The sequence below is a fragment of the Salvia miltiorrhiza genome, chromosome 1 (genome assembly GCF_028751815.1).
Source record: "Salvia miltiorrhiza cultivar Shanhuang (shh) chromosome 1, IMPLAD_Smil_shh, whole genome shotgun sequence".
NCBI classification, from domain to species: Eukaryota; Viridiplantae; Streptophyta; class Magnoliopsida; order Lamiales; family Lamiaceae; genus Salvia; species Salvia miltiorrhiza.
The window spans coordinates 35,237,149-35,257,980 of NC_080387.1; the positions used below are offsets into that span (position 1 = coordinate 35,237,149).

General features: G+C 34.5%; 1 pseudogene; it reads right to left on the reverse strand.

Annotated features, from left to right (window-relative positions):
- Window positions 1-9,220: 9,220 nt before the first annotated feature.
- On the reverse strand, window positions 9,221-10,727 carry LOC131022478 (E3 ubiquitin-protein ligase PUB23-like; annotated as a pseudogene).
- Between the last annotated feature and the right edge of the window lie 10,105 nt (window positions 10,728-20,832).

Below are 20,832 nucleotides of genomic sequence, written 5' to 3' on the forward strand. Positions count from 1 at the left end.
CGAGTATAAGATGGTAAATGGAGCTTATCATTTCCTTATACCTCAAAGCAAATCAACCGAAGTGTTATAAAACAATATATATATATATATATATATATATATATATATATATATATATAAAGACCCCCAAATGTATTGGATAACTAGAAGAAGAAGATGTGTTGCAGAGAACTTAATTACACAACCATAATATTTTGTCTTTATTGTTTTGCAAAACTGACATTTTTTGTCTCTGACGAGTTACACGGCTGCAAGTATATAGAGTAAAAACCTCTCATCTTAGATTAGTTGCAGGAAATTGTGTATGTTAGTCGATTTGGGAGAACAGCACAGCGCTGGCTTTAACAACACTTCATTGGTTGAACCCGAGGAAGAAACAGTTATGTGATTAAGCACCAGCAGGGAGGTACTTAATCAGACTGGGGGGGAGTAGCTGATGAGGAGTAAAATATGCATCAGCGCTGTGCACAACGAGGCTGGAATATTTCTATTTATTCTTCTTATTATTATTACTATTATGGTTATTTTTTATATATGGTGCAACGCTGCCTTGACAGTGCTGACTTGGGTCTCGGCTTGGCAAAGCTCGGCTCCGCATTCCAGCTATGTCACGTGCCCACCTCTGATACCCGATTCCAGGATGCAGATCAGTATAACGGGGCTAGGGCTTGATTGCTTGGGTTAATGGGCTTTAGGAGCTAAATAGGCTCAAAGGGCTAGGTTTACTTTAAAGCTTATAAATAGGCCTTCATTATTAGACTAGGGGGATTCTCTTTCACTCTCAGCATGTAAATGTACTCTCTACACGGGATATAGTGAAAACTCGAACAACCTCCGTGGATGTAGATCCTTTACGATCGAACCCACGTATATTTTGGTGTCGTTTTCTGTTTTTATCTATTTTTTATTATTGAAATTATTTTTTGAACTTATCAAATAATATTGGAGGATGAATGAAACAATTATGGGATAAGGAAATGGTTTTATGCTACACTTTGAACTATATTTTCAAGTATAGCAGCTAAGGGTAAATCAAAGAGATCGAGGAGAAGTTAGAAAAATACATGTTAAGCATGGAATTAATTTATTTTATTAATTTACTTTATTACGAATACTCTAGAGAAAGAAAGAACGCTGGCTTTACTTAGTACCGAGCAGTTCAATTACTGTTGGGTCAAAAATAACACTAAAAATATCGGAACAGTCTAACTGGATCAGAGGTCAATGGTTCTGCAATACTAATCGTAGAGGGTGGCCAAAAAAAATCGGAACCGTCAATTTGAATAAGATGTCAAACGATTTTACAGTAATAAAAAATCGTAATTGTGTTCTAATGGTTCAAAATCTAGAACTGCCCAATTCACGGCTGGAAATCATAACCGTGTTGTTCGAACTGAAATCGTGCAATATATTTATAGGCCTTGGATTTTTAGTTAAAAGGGATAAGATAGGTTTGAGAAATAAGTTGATTGGGCATGGTAGTGCTCGGCCACTGAACTATTGAATGGGCTTGGGATTGGAGACATAACCACATTCTATAGGGTAATTTTATATATACCCATCATTTTATTCAATATAGTCTTCTATTCTAAAAAATATTAATAATATTAACAAAAATACTATATTGTTCTTGTATAGTCCCAAATTAAAATTAAAAAAACAAAAAAAACAATTTCATCGTTATTCTACAGCCTACTAAAAAACCATGGTGAGTTCAAGCAGCGAAAGTTTTACGGTAGTTTTATTTTGCTCTTCCAATTATCGCTGTTGACGGGAAAGCCTAGCTCGACGATTCGCATCTTCCTCCTTCAGTCGGTGGCGTTGATCCGCCAGTATCCTTTGATTCCTTTGTAGACGGTGTCGAAACCTCCCCTCCATTGATTGATTGAAGCTCCAATTGGATGGAATTTTGTATCTAAGATTAATTGTTTTCGACAAAAAATGATTCATAGCTTGTGTCTACACAAAGTTTTTTAAAATAATTTACCATGATTACATCCAAATAGAAATCAACAGATAATAATCCTGATGTGGTCTTCATCTGCTGAAAGACGACATCGTTCATGAAAACAACAATACTGAAGACACTACTAGCCCCACCACACCCCCACCCCCTTCGCCCCCCCCCCCCCCCCCCCCCCCCCCCCGGGAATTTTCAAACATAGTAGGGTATTTTATAGTAGGGTATTTTCTTAATTTTATATTGAAAATACAAAAAATATTTCCTTCGTCCCCAACTTTTTAGTATTTATCTTTTCTTTTTTAGCTGTCCCATATTTTAGTATCCATTTCTATTTTTAGTAAAAGTAAATGGGACTCTTGCTCAACTTAAATTATTTTAACACTCACACAAAAATGAGACATTTACTTCACTCACAACACACTCAACTATTTTATTAAACCTCGTGACACTTTTAAATGGATACTGAAAGCTGGGATGGAGGGAGTATAATTTTATCTCATCATTTTAGCGTTTAGCTATTTTATACTGTAATTGATATGTAAGCTTTAGAGTTAAGACGTTTTGAATAAGTGAACGCATAATTAATTTATGCATATTATGTTTGGATTGGATTCTAGAGATTTATTTTTTGATTTTGATATTGAAAGTTAGTTTTATGAGATTTTACGAACTATTTCGAATTTACAATTTTAATGTGACTTTTGAGTGTGTCGAATTAAATCACTATTTTTTCAATTTTTACAATTCCATCCCCCAATTGTTTTTCGATCGCCAAGTGTTGAATTGAAGTTTACGTGGATTAGCAAAGACGGCGTCGTTTTCTTACAATTTCAATTAAAAATTTCTCTAAATTAGAAAGGGATTGTACTCTGTATTTGCACCATAATTTTCAATATTTAATAATTTTATGCAAACTACGTCGTAACATGATTATTAATAAACTCCAAATCAACAATCCGATCATTAAAAAAAATTGGGGGGGGACGAAATTGAAAAGATGACAATTTTAATTCGCCACATTTTAAAAGTCACGTTAAAATTATTAATTCGAAATAATTCGTGATTTATTTTTATTTTTAATTTTATTTATTAATTTATATTTTAAAAAAATTGGGCCCACTGAACTGAAAGTCTGGCTCCACCCCTGAGTGGAGGAAAAAGGAAATGAAAATAGAAATGATAATGAGGAAGAGAATTGGCTGTGTTGGAAATCATTGCGCTCAAGTGCAGATAATATAAAGCTTATTTAAATTTTAATCCCTTTCGCATTTCATTTGTGATTCTTCTTTAATGTATCCAGAAGCAGATTTGGAGGTTGTAACTTGTAATCTATGATGCACGGATTCACGCAAAAACAACACAGTGCAGTATTCGATACGTGCGGGGGGCGGGGGCGGCCCGCGATTCGCCTGGGATTCGCACGGGATTCGCCCACCTGGCGAATTCCCCCCCCCCCAAAAAAAATTGGATTCTCAAATCGGATTCGCGAATCGGGATTCTCACTCTCGATCTCAGTCACTCTCCACAGAATCTCTTCCTCCCTCTCTTCTTCCTCACTAAATCTGACGAGAGAGAGAGAGAGAATAGATGGCAGAGTGACGGCGAGTTCTGCTGGACGTTGGCCAGGAGAGGCAGGAAAGCAGCGATGCTACTATGGTTACCGCGGCGGCGGCGGCAGTCCTTCGCCGTTGACTGTCTAGCCGAGAGAAAGAGAGGAAAAGTTTAGGCGAATTTCAGGAGGGTGGATTTATGTGAGGGAGAGAGAGAGAGTGATGGAGCGGCTGAGTGAAATGAGGGAAGTTAGGCGGATTTCTGCGAGGGAGAGAGAGAGTGATGGAACGGCTGAGTGAAATGAGGGAAGAAGAGAAATAGGGTTGGGTTTTTGGCTTGTAATGGTAGTTTTCATGTTTTATACTGTTCACTGAAATTATTCTTTTTCTTGTGTTGAAGAATTGATGGAGAGATTTGAGGGAAGGGGTTATGGTAAGAATGACTTTGCTAAGTTTGTAAATTTTTTTGTTTGAAGAATTATTCTTTTACTAGGAACTTTAATTGGAAACTGTAGGGGTAAGAAAGTAATTCGTTAATATTTTTATTTATTTTATCAAATAAAAGGTTATAATAAGTAAAATGGTGGCCATGAATAAAATTGCCCCATTCTATAATCCAACCTAAATTAATCAGTTAATTTATATTTAAAAATCTGCAAGGAAACTAAAATGATATAGAAATGAATAATACTATTAAAATGTGGGAGTGTGTATTGTTATTGAGTTAATACCGTGAAAAACCATGAACTTTGGTGCGATTTCCAAACTTTACATGAACTATTTTTTAGCAAATTTTCCATGAATTTAAACGCCTGAACAATTTTTCCACGGTTTTTACCTCCGGTGAAGGTCCGGTCTTAGTTGGCGCCTACGTGGCAATACCGAGCTGACATGACGCCTACGTGGTAATACTGAGTTGACGTGGCCTCCCTACTTGGAAAAAAAATAAACAAAAAAATAGAAAATCGATTATTTTTCCTCCCCCTTCCTCAGGTCGGCCGGTGGACCGCTTGCCTTCCTCCGGCGAAGCAGCGCCGACGACCACCCACCTTTGCCTTCTTCCTTCGCGACGGTCACCTCGCTCGATTCAGACACGAAGAGCTATGCTGTTCCAGACCTCGCGCCGCTGCTGTGCTCGCGCCGCCTCCGAAGAGCTATGCCGTCTTCGTTTTCCGATCATCCACAAGAAATCCCCAAAATCCTCCTCCCCAAACCTGCACCGCCACCCTCTTCAAATCAGCGATTCCGCCGCATTGAACCCCCTCTACCGCCCTCTCTCTCTCCACCGCCCTCCACCATCATCATTACGAAGACCCGCCGTGAGAGAAGGGGACGCGAAGACTCGCTGGCCCTAATTTCAGCAAATGCGGCCAAAACCCTACCTCCTCCGCCGCGTACCTGCTCCACTGTGCCTCCACCGCCGCTATCTTCCCAATTTCAGCAGACGCAATCAAACCTTATCTTCCCATTCATCTCGACTCACGACACCTCCCCCTCTCTCGCCACCGCTCCCTCTCTCTCCATCGCCCCTCCACCACCAACATCACCAGATTCGCCGTCACCAACACCCCCGTAGCTCCGCCGCCTCCCCTGGCATGGTTGGACTCGCAAATTCACCGCCTCTAGCCCTGGTATGGTTGGGCTCGCAGATCTGCCGCCACCAACCACCCCCGTAGCTTCGCCGCCTCTCCTGGCATGCTCGCAGATCCACCGCCACCAGCCACGGCGGCGAGTTCGACCTCCAACCGAGAGAGAGAGGTTTTGGCTCAAAACGACGTCGTTTTACCCTCAACTAAACGACGTCGTTTCTTTTCGCCGCCGGTTACGCCATGTCAGCACTCAATTTGGGGATTTTTGAAAATCGTGGAAAATTTGTTCAACCCCTTAAGTTCATGGAAAATTTGATAAAAAAAATAGTTCATGGAAAGTTTGAAAATCGCACCAAAGTTCATGGTTTTTCACGGCATTAACCCTTGTTTATTCATACAAATAAAAATGGAAATTTGAATAGGTCCGTTCTTGGTCAATAATTTCGGCTGCACCTTTTCTTTTATCTCCATGCTCAAAGAGCGCCACGCTGGACTAGGAAGAAAAATAATATTGATGTAAAAAATATTTTATAATTTATTATAATTATATTTTTCAGTATTATTATTAAATTAAAAAAATCATATTTATATAAAGCTCATGATAATGGGTAATATAAGATTCACATAGTCTTTCACTAAGCTTATTTTAAAGAGTTTATAAGCTCCGATAATTTATCAAATATTTCAAAAACTTATAAGATATAATTTTTTAAGATCTTATAAATTGTCAAAGTATTTAGATAATTGAACTTATAAGCTAGAGAAAGAAAATATTTTCAGAGATAGAATATTGAAAAGAAATGAACTTGAAATGATATATGATGAAAATATAAATTATAATTAAAAAATATTTATAAAATAATTGTTGCACATAAGATTATTACAAAAGTAAATTAAAATAGAGGAATTTATTTTTTGAAGAGCTTATTTTACTAAACACTTTAAAATAACTTATAAGCTCCTAAATAGCATATAAACTCAATCAAACACCCTCTCAATTGTTTCGTTTTCAAGTTAAAGAAAAAGATTCAATCATCTCATATCAGTCATAAGATAATCAAGGAAAACTAATACTCCATCCGTCTCATTATAAGTGAGACCCTTTTTTGGGCACGAAAATTAAGAAATGTGTATTTTGTGTGTAGGTGCAAAAAGTGAGAATGTATTTATTTAAAGGATAAAATTTTTACCCAAAAAGGAAATAGTCTCATTTATGGTGGGACGCCCAAAATAGAAAAAGTCTCACTTATAGTGAGATTGAGGGAGTAAAATTAGTCCTAAATGAGCCACTAAAAATGGTCCTAAAAGGGGACGACACGGGTTTTAATGAAAATTGTTAGTGTATTGTAAGTAGAGAAATGACCCACTTAAAACTAGTACTATTATTAATAATAATTAATTACTTGTATTGTGAGTGGAGAAAATGGGCCACCATGTGAGGAAAATTTTCCAAAAATGAAATGGGATTAACTTTTGTGGACATCCCAAAATGGCAAAAATGAACTATTTTTTGTGAACAGGAGAGTATTAGGCATGAGAAATTAAAGATTGACCTCTTCTTCTTCTTCTTCTTTTCTTTTTTCTTTTTTGTTCTTTATTTATTTGCGCGTTAATCTTGCAAGTTATATATCATGATGATCTTCTATATTATACTCCCTCCGTCCACGAAAAGATGTCATAGTTAATTTGTTAATTTGATTCATATCCACAAAAAGATGCCTTAATTTATTTATAGTAATAATTTGTGGTTCGCTTTCTTCACTCACTAACCTCTTTCTTCATTCACTAAATAAACAACAAAATTTTTCTTAAAACCTATGTCAGCCTCCCTTATGACATTTTTTGTGGACAGAATGAGTATATAGGAATTAATTGTCTGTAAAATTAATACTAAACTTTTACAAAATTATGATTTTACATTCAAATTTTAAAATGTAGCATGATAATTATTGAACATCCATTAAATTATAGTTTTGCATACAAACTTTAAAAAGTAGCGTAAAAACTTTAAAAGGTAACATAATAATTACTGTACTTTCATCAAATTCTGATTTTGCATACAAATTTTAAAAAGTAGCACGATAATTATTGAACTATTGATTTAATCTGATTTTGGTAGTTGATGAGATAAGTATCAACACCTTTAAATAAAACGAATAAAGAATAGAAGGATTTTACGTGGTTCGATCGAATGATTTGCATCCACGGGAGATTGCCGGAGTTTTCACTATGTTTGAGAGAATTTACACTTTACATATTTTCTGCTCTTGAGAAAGAGATGACCCATCTCGATCCAAATGAATACAATGCCCTATTTATACAACAGATACAAAGGGGTAAAATAGTAAATCTAACAATGTTCACGTACACTGGTGTCTAACTAACTATATCTTCAGGAGCACTAATGAAAACTGATTGGTCAACTTTTGTCGGGTGTCATTATCTTTGCAATGTCAATCTTCATTTGTCTTGGCTAGGTCAGCGCTGTCGCGACCTAGCCTTGCCTTTGCTGGGTGGTTTTCAGTTGTCTTGGCGTGATCCAGCTCATGACGCCATGTTGGCTCTTTATCCTCATGTATGTAGTCAGTCAGCGTTGGCGTTCATGTATGTGGTCAGTCAGCGCTGGCGCTCATGTATGTAGTATGTCAGTGCTGGCAGTCAGTCAACGCTGACGTCTCTTCTTCTTTGTTTATCATCGCAGTATCCATATCTTTCTCTCTAGGATTCAACATTGTCGCCGTGCTTTTTGGGAGCCAGCGTTGTCGTCGCGCTCTCCGGAAGCCAGCGCCGCCCTCAAGTTCTTTCGGGGTACCAGCGCTGCCCTCAAGTTCTTTGCCCTCGTTCATATCTTTTTATTTATTAAGATATATGCACAATATTGTCCTCATCACTACTAATGAGGACAAAATATGCATCCCTTGGAGATCGGAAGATTAAAGCGAATTCAATCTAATTACGCCGATAACAACGTTGTTGACAGCCCTGCAACCCTGTTTCCTCGGGATTTGAACCCATCTTGAATGCTATCACATGTCCGATAAAGAAGGAGATTATCATGAAGATGTGGATAAGCATGAAGAACTATAAGCCTATTATAAGTATAAGATGAGTCATATCCTACTAGAATTCTTAGTGTTTTTAGCCTATAAATACATGTAAAATTTCATGTAACGATCATCACTCAATATCGCTTACATCTTATTACTCACGTTTACGCAAATTCCCAAAGTTAATACAAAATCCCAAAGTTTCACCTCATATTCACGTTCTTTACTACTTTTCGTTGAACCTTTTATTGTTTTAGCATAACAACTATCAATCAAGATTCTGACCAAATTTACTACTGACTTGTCTAGACGAATAATCTGATTTTGCATAATTTCGAATAGTGGTTGCAATGTACCATCACATACGTTGTTTTATCCCCTCGCCGATTATGCCAAGTCAATTATTTAGACAGCCATGTCAGCATTGAATTTGTTTGAAATCTCGATATGTAGTAAAATCAGATTAAATTAATAGTACAGTAATTATCACGCTACATTTTAAAGTTTTGTATGCAAAATCAAGATGTGATGGAAGTTCGGTAATTACCATGCTACCTTTAAAAGTTTGTACGCAAAATCAAAATTTGATAAAAATACAATATTTTACAAGCAATTAACCCTTATATATTGAGATCTAATATCATAACATCACATTGCTTCAATAGTTTTTTTTTATTATTATTAATGACACTTTTAATTTTTATTACTCCTAAAATTCACTTTTTATATAATGGCTTCGAGCTCTCCAAGAATTAGGATGCGATAAAAACTTGATGACGTTAGAGCATTTGCAACGGGGCTCTTTGCGCCGCATCATAGCCTCCTCGCCGCTGCTGCACTTGGGAAGCTCGTACCCAGGCTGAAAGCTAAAGTCGGGTGTGAAGGGAGATATCTAAGGCGTGTGTATGCACGTGTCATTATTAAAAAAATAAATTTTAAATTTGAAAATAACAACTCTTAACCCAAATTTTTATTCTGATTTTTTTGAATATGAAATTTTATAGATTAATTAATCTTTAAATTTACTTTTTCATTCATTCATTAAAAAAAAATCTCTTGCATTCTCCTCTCTAATCTTAACAAAATAATTTTAATTACAATTTTTGTTTTCCCTCGTCAAATTCAAACAAATCAAATGGCAAAAGAAAAAAGAATATGAAATTGGAAGGTAAGAACTAGCTAGGGTAAGAAGAGATCAAATGAGATGGAATGCAAGAAGAACCCCTCCAAACCCTAGAATGCAACCTCAAAATCTCCCTGGCTCTCTCCTTGCTTCTCTCACTAGCCTCCACCTGCAACACCCAGCACAGCTTCGTCACCACCCCAACCTCCAGCATCTCCTGCAAAACCCTAGCACTCGCCGCGTGCCTCGAAATCGACCCCAGAATCCTCACCGCCCTCTCGCTCGCACCGTGCGAAACCCTCAGGATCTTCTTCGACACCACTGCCAGTCCCGCCGCGTGCCGCAGCAGCTCCGCCCGCCCCTCCGCGCACCGGCAGAGCTGGTCCAGCGCCGCCAGTGCCAGCTCGCATACCCTCCTCTCCGTCGTCTCAAGTAGCACCTCTATCAGCGCCGCCGCCGCGCCGCCCTCCACCGCCTTCGCCCGGTTCCGCCCCCACGGGCAGAGCTCCACCAGCAGCTTAAGCGCCGACTTCGTCGCCTGCGGCGAGATCTCGTCGGCGATGATCCGAGAAATGCTCCGGAATAGTTCGGGTCGGGTCCCCATCAGATGATCCGGATCCGCTACGGAGAATGCGGATTTAAGTAATATCACGGCGTGAACGCGAGATTGGTAACTGCCGTTTTCCATAATCCGAATTAACGAATCCAGAAACTGGCCGTCGTTAACCGCCGTTAGTTTCTTCAAATCGGAATCGGATAATTCCATCTTCTGCAGAATGTCGATAGCTTCGTCTCTGACGGCTGCGTCGGAGCTTTCTCTGACGACAGAGGAGAGGAAGTCGACGACGGAGGCGGCGGCCTGAAGCTGGACGCGGCTGCTGTTGTCTCTGTGGGCGATGGATCGGAGGCGGTGGAGGCAGTTCAGCTTCGAGCTCGGCGAATTCTTGGCCTCGTCGAGGAGCTTGAGGATTTGGGGGCGGTCGACGGCGGCCTTCGGCGTGGGGATTCTGTCGACGGCGTTGAGTGTGCACCAACCCTGGATCAGGCGGCGGAGCGTGTGGTTGGGAGTGAGATCTAGGGTTCCGACCGGCTGCTTGGTGACGGGGCAGGTGGCGCTCTTGCACGAAAACAGCCATTTCTCGATGTTTTCGCGGTCGTAGGTTATTCCGGTGGAGATCGTCACCGGATCTTCATCAGCTGCATTGAGATTGGGCATAGGAAATAACACGGGATATCTGTTTCCATCTTGTGGGAATGAGGATTTTAGATTTGTAAAAATGGGCACAAAAAAATATATGAAAAACTCAACTTTGCATGATCAGAATTTTACGAATTTTGACACGTGAAATAGTCGTTATAGAGGAGATGATCTTATATGAACATTGTCAAGACATGAAGATAAGGTTTTATATGTGTGGAGAAGTGAGGTTCTGACCATCCCAAGTTGCGCTAAATTAATTTAAGCAGATTAAGTCAATACAGAGAGAGAGAGAGTTGATAATGGACTTATTCTAAGAGTTTTGAAGAACTCAAAAGTAGAGAGGAAATTAGTTGAAAAAATTAAAAGAGGAGACTTTCGAATTAAAATAAGGGGTGTGGTGAGTTAATGCATGAACGGCACATCGGTGTTGATGTTTTGCGTGGTTGGAGGAGTCTCAATTATGGGCCCTTTTTGACTTTCAAATTATTATTTTTTCAGCAATAATGGTAACTCATTTAAAAAAAAAAAAGCAGTAATGATAAAGAAAAAAATAATACCAGCATTTTTTTTAGCACTTAATGTAGCGTAGAGTGTAAATATAAACGCCGAAGGAGATGAATCACGTGCCAGCGGTGCCGGCCGCAGACAGCCGCGGGATTTCCGCGCCCTTCACACCGTGCTTGCTTCGTTTTGGTTTGGGGTGGCCACTGGGCGACCGGCTGGCGTTGACCTCTTGTGCTATACCATATTAAATATTTTGGAATTTGATCATTTACTTTCTACTACTATATTATAAGAAACAAATTTAATTTCAAATACAAGATGCCTCTAAATGCACACGCAAAATCCTTATGATAAAGTTATATTTCATTTTCTATTAGTTATATATTATTCCTATTTTTTACTAATATTTAAAAAATTTCATCATTGTATGAGGCTTTATCTATTAAGAAATCTAAATATAATTAATTATATTTATGTGTTTGAAAAATTAATATACGAATTTCGGATGAGAACCAAAAGTAAAATAATTTTTCAATTGGTTTGAGACAATCACCTATGTAGCATCTTCTCTATTTATTTTTAACTATCTTAGATTCTCTATCTCACATTAATTAAAAATATTATAACGTACAATAATAATTTATAACCTTATTACAAATTTCAATTATAATTCTTGCATTAGCAATTCATTATTCTAATTATTCATTTCCTATTAAATCTCATAATTGGGAAACCTTAAAAGAAACTTATAAGATGTATTTCAAATAAATACATTCTCATACTAAACTTCACAATTCAAAATTTAAATAAAATAATTAATAAATTTTATCATTTTAAAATCTAAATAAAAAGGATATTCAAATTCACAAAATTAAAATAAAAGAATATCTAGATGTATTTGAAATCAATGGACTCTAAGAAATAATCTCAATTAAATCATCATTCTCACATTGATCTTTATTGAACTTCACCATCAAAAAAAACCTAAATAAAATTATACTTTTGAGATGTACTTGAAATAATAAGTTATCCAATTTAATTTGATCATAGAAATTAACATAAATAAATCATCATTCTTGAATTGATCTAATACATTCTTTATATTGAATTTATATTTCAAAATTTAAATAAATTGACTATTAAACTTTACCATTTGAAAATCTAAATAAAAGGATGATTAAATGTATTTAAAATAAATAGGTTCTTATTATTTGCAATTTTATTAAGATTATTAACCAATTATTATTTTAGATTTTAGTGGGTATTATTATATAGGTTTAGGACGAGAACAAGTATTAAAATATCGCATAAATAATAGGGAAATGGAATAGTCTCATGTAACATATATTATTGCATTTTTATTTATCTTAATTCTCTAAATATTTTCATATCTATTCATTCTTACTTTTATAAATCATCTCATCCGGCATTGATTTTTTTATGACACTACAAAAAAACGCATAAATAGCGACGGCGGCGCCGCCAGCGAAAATTACCGACGGCACGGCGGCGGCAAAAACGGCGACCCACCTTTTGCCTATTACCGGTGCATTACCGACGGCAAAACAGCCGTCGGTGATTAGCGGCGGTTGCGCCGTCGCTAATTTAAATATATATTATTTATTACCGACGGCAATTGCCGTCGCTATTTACCGGCAGCAAGCGGCCGCTAATCACCACCGCCGGAGACATCCGGCCGCCGTCCGGTGAAATTTACCGACGGCGGTGGCGCCGCCGCTAATTACCGACGGCATTTTTCGTCGGTAATTTTTTTTTACCTTTTTTTATTTTTTTTTCATTTATCATCTACTAAGTTGGTCAAAGATAATAATACAAAAATATTAAAATTAAATATATATTGAAATACAAGTGAAAATTTAAACATTGATTATTACTAATTTAAGATTATTACTAAGAATTCAGGATTCTTAGTAAGAAACTTATAATTATAACTTAAGAGTACTGTTAATTTGATTAGTGATTCACTCATCAATCATCACTAATCTAAGATTATTACTAAAAATTCAAGATTCTTAGTAAGAATCTTATAATTATAACTTAAGAATGTTAATTTGATTAGTGATTCACTCATCAATAATCACTAATCTAATATTATTACTAAGAATTGAAGATTCTTATTAATAATCTTGTAATTATAACTTAAGAATGTTAATTTGATTAGTGATTCACTCATCAATCATCACTAATCTAATATTATTACTAAGAATTCAAGATTCTTAGTAAGAAACTTATAATTGTAACTTAAGAATGTTAATTTGATTAGTGATTCACTCATCAATCATCACTAATCTAAGATTATTACTAAAAATTCAAGATTCTTAGTAAAAATCTCATAATTATAACTTAAGAATGTTAATTTGATTAGTGATTCACTTATCAATCATCACTAATCTAATATTATTACTAAGCATTCAAGATTGTTAGTAAGAATCTTATAATTACAACTTAATAATGTTAATTTGATTAGTGATTCACTCATCAATCATCACTAATCTAATATTATTACTAAGAATTCAAGATTCTTAGTAAGAATCTTATAATTATAACTTAAGAATGTTAATTTGATTAGTGATTCACTCATCAATCATCACTAATCTAATATTATTACTAAGAATTGAATATTCTTATTAATAATCTTGTAATTATAACTTAAGAATGTTAATTTGATTAGTGATTCACTCATCACTCATCACTAATCTAAGATAATATTCCTAGTAAGAATTCAAGATTCTTACTAGATTGATAAAATACTTATGGTGTATAAATTAAAAAAAATTGAAAATTAATAATAAATTAATAAATAAATATTTTTCCGACATAAAAATAAGAACGCAAATGAGCGCAATCCGTAATTAACAACATTTTTTGTATATCATCTCGACATATTCTAAGGTTATGAATATATATGATATTGTATATTGAAGTAGACTTTAAATGAATTAATGGATACTCCCTCCGTCCCAAATGAAATGTCTTGTTTTCCTTTTTGGGCTGTCCCAAACGAAATGTCTTGTTTCCTTTTTTGGCAATGCACTTTCTCTCTATACTTAATATTTAAATAATTTCCACCAACTCACTTTATCTACTTTATACACATTTCTTAATCTCCGTGCCGAAAAGAAATGAGACATTTCGTTTGGGACGGAGGGAATACTATATATATCAATAATACGAGTGTTCTGTATTGGTGACCATTCGAAAAGAACTTCAATGTTAAGTGTGCTTGACTTAGAGCACAATTAAGATGGGTGATCGACTGAGAAGTTCGTCTAAATTATGCAATACTGTATAAATACGGAAATAAATTGTGGATATACAATAAAATAAATAAATAAATAAATAAAATAAATAAAATAGATTAAAAAATATTACCGAGGGCAAAATGCCGTCGGTAATTAGCGACGGCATATTGCCCTCGGTAATACCTTGACCAACTCCGGCGTGTGCGCCGCCGCCGTCCGGTGGGAATTACCGACGGCGGTGGCGCCGCCGCTAATTACCGACGGCATTTGCCGTCGGTGATATTCCGGCAACTCTCCGCCGTTCAACGGCGGAAATGCCGGCGGCGGCCGATCATCGTCGGTAATGGCGTTACCGACGAGCCTATTAGCGACGGCAAGTTGCCGGCGGTGCCGCCGTCGGTAGCGTTTTTCACCGGCGGCCGTGCCTTATTACCGACGGCATTCTGCCGTCGGTAATCGTGCGTTTTTTTGTAGTGTGAGATTTCAAAGAAATAAAATCTATATAATTAGAGGATGCTCTTATTCTCTAAATTAAGCAAAAATTCACATTTAATAGACGGAGTGATTGGGGTTAATACAATTTGAATTGCCTTATAAATTTATTTTTATCAAATTTATTTGGTAAATAAAAAAATTATTTGATATAATTAAAATAAATAAATAGCATTGTGATTAAATAAATTATTTCTTTAATTTAATTTGACCATAAAATAAGATATTTTGTACAAAATTTTAAAATACAATTTGGATTCAATATTCATTTTTTATAAAAATTTACCAATTTATATACTAAATAAATTAATATAATTTGAATCTAGTAACAATTTTCTCAAACTTCACATGAGATGATTCTCAAAACTTAGTTATAGTCTTTCAAACTTTAAATCAAATGATTTTCACAAGTCAATTATGTTATTTCAAACTTCAAATGAGGGTGATGCTCATAACTCAATTATGATATTTCAAGCTCCAAATGAGATAATACACAAAAATATATCATGATTTTTCAAGCTCCATACGAGATGGTTTTCAGGGTGAGAATGATCATTCGTTCTCATTAAAAATAAAGATTCTCATACAACAAAAAACAACGCCTTAACGGCTGAAATTATTAGTCGTTAAGTAATGCCATTAGCGACTGATAAGAGATCGAATAATATATATATATATATATATATATATATATATATATTCTAACGATCGAAAATATCGATCGTTAATATGTAGGGATGTCAATTCAGCCCAAAATCTGTGGGCTAATCTGATTTATATCAACAATTCAAGTGAGTTAGGGTTGAAAATTTTCAACTCGATAAAATTACAACCCGAAGTAATGGTTAGTCAAACGCACTTGTTGGCACCATACATCTTGTCTGTTCATAGATCTGTTGCACATATGTGCGATACTAATGGTTCGAAATATGTCATTTGGCCCTATTCGAGGATGGTTACAGTGGGGATACTTTTTTGAGGTGGCAAGGAAACCAATATCAACCTTTTCCATAATACATGTCCATAACAAAGATTCATCGGCATAGCCGATATTCATTTCAAATATTTTTAGATTTATTTCAGGTATTTATAATAATTTTAGTGATATTTGTATTTGTTGTTACATGAAGAAGGTGAATAACATATTGTTTCAAATTTGTGTTTATTCAAATTTCATGTGTTATTTCGTGTTATTTTCTACTTATTCATATCAGTCGTTACAACAACTGTCTCAACATCACCTGTGACGATGGTACTTAATGGCATGTTCGTACCATTTGTTTCAAGATCCGTTGTGCCAAATGTTGGCACAAATGGTACGAATACGCTATTTTGTACCATTCATCTCCATGTCTGCCGAGTAAGTATTGGCACGAATAGGTCATTTCATACCATTCGCCCCACAATAATAGTGTAATCTGTTCCAATAAAAGTTATACCCTTGTAGTTTGTACCAACAATTGGCACAAATTGTACGAATATGCCATATTCGTCCCAATATCTGTCGGGCCAAGTGTTTTAGCATGAATGATACAAATATTCAATTTCATACAATTTGTGCCAAGATTTGTCGCGCCAACACTTGCGATGAATGATACAAATATGTCATTTTGTACCATTCGTCCCAAGTCATGGCGCGATTCACATTGGGACGAATAGTGTGAAATGACATATTCGTACCATTCGTCCCACAAAATTGACGCAATAAAAATCGAATAACAAAATTCAAATTCGAATTTTATTCATTTTCTTCGTTTTCCCAAACCATACAATTATATATCATATGATAAAATCAACACGATATCTTACAACTAATAAAAAATCAAATTAAAACTTTATTTTTCGTTGTTTCCTTCACTTTCTTGCAGTGGAGGAAAGCCTCGTGCAACAGAGCGATGGTGATGAAAGAGGAAGGCTGGAGATTATTGTCATCATTCCTAATACTTCTCCAGTTGTGCACTCTTCACGGTTTGAAACTCCAGAGCAGTGGAAACGAAAGAAATTATGATTTTAGAAAGAGATGAAGTGCGGAAGTAAGGAAAAGAGAGAGAGAGAGAGCCAGTGTCTTTTTATGTATAAGGGTAATTTTGTCCAAAATATTTAATTTTGTCATTAATTTATTAAATTATATTTGAGGAATAACTATTGATTTTCACTATTTTGCATAACTAGTACAAAAATCGCCTCTAATATATAATATAACCCAAATTTGATCATATAAGTAGACTCGGTCTTATCTTTTTTCTTTTTCTTTTTCTTGTTTACTCAATTTATATTGATGTAGTTTTTTATTTGCGTGTATCCTGTCTGTCCTTAAATTAATAATGCGATTTTGCATTTTGTCTGTCCTTAAATCAATAATGCGATTTTGCATTTTGGTATGTCATGTAAGCGTTTCGAGTACCCTTGGCTTGTACTCAAATTTTTATCAATAACTTTCTCATTTAAAAACAAAAAAAAAAGTAAAAAACTTACGGAATATTTACTCTTTATTAATTAGGATTAATTATAGTTTATAATCTGAATTTTCAATAAATTTTACAGTTTATAACCTCAACTTTAATTTATTTTATGTATAGCTTGAATTTTGAAAAATTATTTAATTATAGCCATAGTTGCATCAAATATTATTTATCTTAACTACATTTAAAATGATTATCAATTGCCCCAAAACTAGAGTATAATGTATTCTACATGAAAAGAGGTTTTTCAACGTAGGTAGCATAACACATCGTCATCGGACCATCGGTGTAGTCGGAATCGTGCCAAAAAGTTAGTGCAACGATGCCAACTTTCAAACGTGATTTCGACTTCACCGGTGGTCTGATGACGATGGGCTACCTATCGTTGAAATTTTATTTAGTGTAGTCGTGTAGATATATTAGGATCTAATTTCGTGGCAATCGGTCATCGTTTCATATATAATTTTGATTAAGAAGAATTAATGTCATAATTAAACAATTTCTCAAAGTTCAGATTATATAAAAGTTAAATTAAAGTTGAGACTATAAACTAAAATTTGTTGAAAATTAAGACTATAAATTACAGTTAATCGTATCAATTATTTGCTTCATGCACAATTTTTTGGACTACCATACATATATAAATGAAATACTCGCATTGCATCCAAAAGTGAAGGTTGTCGGATTCTTCGAAAAAAAATTGATGTAGCAAAATCATTGAATTGATCATCTTGTTCACGAGAAAAATTCAAGACTTCTATAGTAGAACTTTTACTTGCTCCACGTCTCGTTTGACTGCCTCGAGAAGATAAGCAGCAGTCATTATGATACGAAATTAAACAACATATTTTATGAGTCTGTTGAAATAGAATTCGAATTTTTTTTATTACATTTTTGATGTGATATTTTATATTATTTTTGTGAATAATTGTTATGTGTCAATGTAAAAAGTTTGAAATTTAGTAATTTATACTCCATCCGTCCCGGCCAAGACGCTACATTTGCTTTTCGGCACGGAGTTTAAGGAGTTGTAAATTAATGTTTTAAGTGTGTAATAATAAAGTGATAAAGTATGAGAGAGAAAGTAATAAAGTGATTAAGTAAGAAAGAGAAGGTAATAAAGTGATAAAGTAAGAGAGAGAATGTAATAAAGAAATACTTAATTAGTGTTAATTAAGCGTTTAAAATTCTTTATTTTTGTCAAATATAGAAATGTAGCATCTTTGTTGGGACGGCCCGAAAAAGAATATGTAGCATATTGGGCGGAAGGGAGGGAGTATAAAAAAGGGAGAAGTAGCAATAGCTCCTACCATATTTATCTTCTCATTTTTTTTGATTTTGGACTGTTAACCTCTCAACATCTTAAAGGAGTGCAAAATCCCCCTTATTATTGACGATACTTAACAAGGTTCAATATTTTTCATTTTTTTGTCAAAACTTGAATTTGTGGTAAATTTGTTACATTATTAAAGTTTATGTATTTTTTACTTCTTTCAAAGTTTATTTGCAGAATCAAATTACCTCAAAGTTAATGTATTTAGGCTCCAATAACCCAAAGAAAATATACACATTAATATTGATCAATTTTAAACTCTTAAAATTAATGTATATCATTTGTCTATATATATATTATATTATTTTAAATGGTTGAAACAGTAATCCACCGGGTATAATAATAGAAAGAATAATAATTTGCTTGTGTTAACATAATTCCCCCACTTGGGATGTTTTAGGAAGAGATCAATTTGAATTACTCCAAGTCTTATCCGCTGAGTCGCTGACTTTATTTTGTAGATTTAGCTTTTCATTATTTATTTATTATTATATAATATAATTATTGCGAAACTACATTTTTTATGGGAAAGTGAGAATAATATATTTTTCTATAAAATTAATGCATTTATTGTTAAATTTAATGCATCCAAAAAAGGAAAAAAAATCTCTTCATTGATAATTCAAATTCATGTGTTATATTCATTTATCAAAATGATATCGTACATATTTTTAATTGAAAGAGCTGAGAATAATTCTCACTTCACTCCCTTCAAGTTATGTAATCAAGACGTCAAATCCAAAATAGTAGTTATCTTTGAATTCGTGAAATTGTCAATAACCACACATAAAATCCAGAATATTAGTTATCTTTGAATTCATGAAATTGTCAATAACCACACATAATACTAGAGGGTGATTCATCTCATAGTATCCATTTTATTCTTTATAGTCCAATGTCTAAAATAATATTAAAAATTTATTATTTTACCTTATCCTTCATAACTCCCAAATTAAATTAAATTAAATTTGTAATAAATTAACAATTTTATCTAAATAAATCTGAAAGAATAAAACACGTGTAACCCTTAATTGTAATTTGAAAATATTTATAGCTCAGTATCATAATATAATAAAAAAACACTTTTTGCTAATATAAACTCTACAAAGAATTGTATAGCTCTCAACTCAAAATCAAGACCCACATGAAATGGCAGCAAGAGGCATCTCGACAAGCCCCCTGCTTGTACCCCTTGCTCAATCTCATCACCCACGAGGTCATCTTCACCAACTCCAAATGCGAGCTCAAAATTACCGGCTTCGTTTGTCTAAGTGGGAGACTCTCTCGAATCCCACCATCTCTCCAAACATGTCAGTAGTTTCAAATATACAATATCATCCTAATTAAATTTAATTAATTACATTGAGATTTACAATTAAGGTTTGTTAATGAATAATTTGAGGTTATATTTTATAATTATTTGTAATCATTATTTTAAATAATGAATTATAAAGAGTAAAATGGGGGCTATGAATAGAATCACCCAATACTGAGAACTGTAAAGAGATAGGTCAGGCCCAAAGGCCAAAATAGGGCCTTCATGGCCCAACCCGAAAATTAGTTTTTATGCATAAAAAATATGGCTTAGGTTGGCCTGCTTTTCGGGCATTGATTGGCCTTTTCGTGCCAAAATTTCCTGGGCCTAGCCCGGCCCAATGCCCAAATTCGAAATAGGAGCAGTTTATCGGACTAATTTTTACAGCTTTACACGGTACATGTTCGATATGGAGCTCTTGTTCATATTTTTTGTGTTGTCAGTAAATTAATTTTAATTTTTGTTGTCTGGTTTGTAATGCTGCACATAATTAGGTTTATTAGGCTTACCTAATAATTTAGATTTAATTCTCTTAGCAAGACGAGTAGGAACTTGTACTGTACAGCTGTACTGACGCCCGAGCCTAATGCGCCATTAATTATATGCAAACCATATCGATATTAACTAATGATTTTGTATGTGTGTGTTAATTAACGGTAAATTAAATTATATTTTGTTATATATTATCTTCATTCATAAAAAAGTTATATATACACAACAATTACTCAATTTGACGTTCACAAGCAGTATATTACTTTCTTATTTTGGACACGATCATACATTCTTTTTAAACTTTTTTATGATATTTTCTTTTTAAACTACAATTACTCATTTTTATATAATCTTACAATCAATTTAATCACAATTATTTATTTATTTACTTAACATGCATCTATTGATTATTTTCTTAAAATTCGCATTCACCAAAAATTGTACTCTTAATGGATGAATATAGTACTCCCTCTGTCCTACGAAGTTTGAGCTATATTT